At 35.7% G+C, this 3395-nt stretch overlaps 1 non-coding gene across 1 annotated transcript; it reads right to left on the bottom strand.

Moving 5' to 3' along the window:
- Positions 1-1622: 1622 nt before the first annotated feature.
- On the bottom strand, positions 1623-1786 carry LOC137234084 (U1 spliceosomal RNA). The gene has a single exon (XR_010947686.1). It is a non-coding gene; the product is annotated as a U1 spliceosomal RNA (small nuclear RNA).
- Positions 1787-3395: the final 1609 nt, after the last annotated feature.

Here is a 3395-nt window from a genome sequence, read left to right as displayed (position 1 = left end):
AGATAGGCGTTTTTTAACACGCGCAAACGAAACGTATACGCGCGTGTTAAAAAACACGGCTAATATTCGTAGTAAAAAATATAAAAGTTGTATTGCCCCTCTTAATTTACTTTCATTTTAAAATAAATTCACTCCGATAATTCTTTCCGACACAATTCCTCTTTAGTACTTTGGCATATGCTCCTCTGGGGGTGCTCCATGGAGCACTACAGTGAAAGTACTCTCACGTATCTACTCTATGGAATACTCGCAAACAAACCTACTCCTCTCCTAGGACATCGCAATGTTAATTGGAGCACATTTTTTGTATGAATAGAGATTAGTTTTGGAATACTTCCATACTCCCAAAGGAGTATTCCATACATTATTTATGGAGTACTCGCGTTTTTTGAAGGGTTTGAAGCCAACTGTAAGGTATGCCGCAAATGTGGTGGATTTGGGGCTACTTGGCTGCCTCTGGAGTTGGCAAAATAACTTCCTTTGATGGCATAATGGGAAAAAAATTTTATTTAACCTTACCAAAAGACAATTTGATGCAAAGTACCCCTAATTTAGGTGCAGATGATCGATTTCGCAATTACCAATCCAAAGACCTTAAACAGAAATCTGGCAATGTGCCGACATGGGTAATATGGAACTGTCCACACCTCGTGAATTCACTTCTACAACCACTCGCCTTAAATATCTTTGACAGTTTGTAGTCAATTTTGGACTCGGCTACTCGGCAAAAGCAGATTTGTAAGATTGTCGAAGAATGCATAAGATACCACGCGAATCCGCTCAAAAATTAATTACTTCTATGGAAAATCGTCTTGAAGATGTTATTTAACAAAAAGGAGGTCATACAAAGTACTAAACTAAATAACAAAGTAATTTTTGTAACCAATAGAGTTGGGTCGTTTCGCTCTGAACTTGTTCAATTGACCGGGTCTCTCAACTGAACAAGTGAACTAGATCTTCGATTTCGGTTCTTTTAGTTCATTTGTTCTTTTAGTTCGATTTATCTAATGTTATTCTTTCTCTCATTTCGTTCGTGAACACACATACGTAAATTCATACATACATACGCAGAAATTTACAGTGAGCACGAATGTCGATGATGCCACACTAAAGATATGTGTGGTCATCTTTGTGTGTGGCATTGCTACAACAATATATGTATGGACTATTTATGAAAAACATGTTTTGTAAGAAACTAATTATTACATTTGTTAAACTTGAAAAGTTCATATTTAAAATTTTTGTCTGTACTCTTTCAATTTCCTGGAGCTTCCGAAATTTGTAACTTTTTTTTTTGAAGTTAATTATACATATAGATATATTAACTTATTTATTCATAACACATTTAAATATACCTACACAAAGCATACACACCCCAATCTGTACTTGTTGGCTTTTTCCGCGGGAGCGAGCAGCAGTGAACAAATTGCTTGAAAAAAAAAAAAGAACAAATGAACAAAAAGAACAACTTGTTCGTTCATCAGAAAAAGAACGAAAGATTCGAATCTCTGAAATGAACGAAAAAGCACAACTCTAGTAACCAACTCATATACTACTTATTACATATACCACTACTACATATATATTTAGAACATTTTTTACAATCATAATTTATTTATTATGTTGGGACGGCGCGAACGCCATTCCCGGCTACCAAAAATTACACGCACGAGTTATTCGCATTAGGAATAATCGCGAAGGTCAACTCAGCCGAAGTGCAATGGCCAAGCCTCGCTCCGGAGGAACCGCCTTCATGATCACGGTAACCTCTACGCCAGGTAAGTATGCTTTCTTCCGCTACAATAAAACTATTTGACATGCAGTTTAAGTAAAGTCGTTGAGTATTAAACGGTTGGAAATAATGTCAAGTGAAAAAATTACCACAGTCTCGCATCCAATATGTTATTTTGAGAAGTGGTTGTTTTATCACAAACAACAACACGCTGTAGAATCAAAATGAAAGTACCCATCTTATGACTCACCACCATCCCTGCCTTTCGTAAGTATGTGTAAATGTGGTTAGGTATGTGTTTATCTTCATGTGCTATGTACACCAGTTTAGTGGTGTCTAAAGAAAACACGTTATTAGAGACTGTAAGAATTTATGACAGATGGGCTAGTGACTAAAGTGGAGCGATAGCAATCTTGTAATCAAAGGTTCAAATATGGAGAGATATCAATAATTTTTTAATTAATTTTTTAATTATTAACATTTTTTTTTTGTGGAAATAAACTAAACAACTTTTTTTCCGCGACCAGTAGCTCATTCTCCAGACGTTTAGGACGGTCATATAAACGCTTTTCGGAATCAATGCGTGTTGGAAATTTTCTGTTAGCTTTAATTTCTTACATAGAGTGGCACAAAATATATATTGGATTTTATTGTTTATATCTATATGACATTACTTTATTTTGTCTTGGATTCCAAACTGAAAAAACTGACGAAACTTTGTCGGAGCGTCAAATTACAAAAACAATATTGCACAAGAGAAAGCAAGACCAATATTCCCCCAAAACGAATGGTTTTAGCATGTTATTGTTTACATTTAGAATTTTATTTTTCATACATTTTTTTGGTAATAGTCTAGTTGAGGGGTCGACTGCTAATACGCGTCAAAAAATATCGAGAGAAGTGTCAAAAGACGCGTATTAATTTCGAGAACAATAATACGAAGGCGGAAAAGACAAATTTTAGCTCTGTCCGGAGATATTTGCAGTTGAAGTTGGCGATTTTCATGTGGTTGTTGTTGTGTTTGTACCCACAAAAAAAATTGTGCATCACCGTCCACGGTTATACCACACACCCGGACTTGGCATGGCGTAGCCCAGGGTTATTTTTTATAAGCGTGGCCGAAGGCCGCCAACTCAGAAAGGTGTTCTGCGCAAAAATACTATGGATCCCATCCCCGGTTTCGGAGGTACCCGCGGGTCTTTTTTCGGTTTTTCGTTAATATCTTTTGAACGAGTTAATATTTTTATTTTCCGCCTTCGGATTAATAATACTGATGTCAAGACGCGTCGTTTGACACCTCTCTTGATATTTTTGGTAGCGCATTAGCAGTCGACCCCTCAACTAGACTATTACCTTTTTTTTCACAATAGAAACGATGTAAATAACGCTGGAGCATTATATTGCCCTCTGCTAGTTCACATGTTTCACAAAAATGTTGCTTTATGTATATTTATGCACAAAATTTTCAAACTAAAAAGAAAAATTTCTTTTATCAGAAAAAATTAAGAAAAAACAACCGAATGTCACAAAAAAACCCAACGAAATACAAACTGGCTCATTTGTTTTTAATGAACTATATTGTATTTTTCTTGTATTTCGTTAGTTTTTTGAAATATAGTTTACACATTTACACCAGCACTGAAACCGTTTTAGGAGGGAGGGC

Source organism: Eurosta solidaginis, chromosome 5, assembly GCF_040869045.1.
Source record: "Eurosta solidaginis isolate ZX-2024a chromosome 5, ASM4086904v1, whole genome shotgun sequence".
NCBI lineage: Eukaryota > Metazoa > Arthropoda > Insecta > Diptera > Tephritidae > Eurosta > Eurosta solidaginis.
This window is presented reverse-complemented; position numbering and strand designations above follow the sequence as displayed.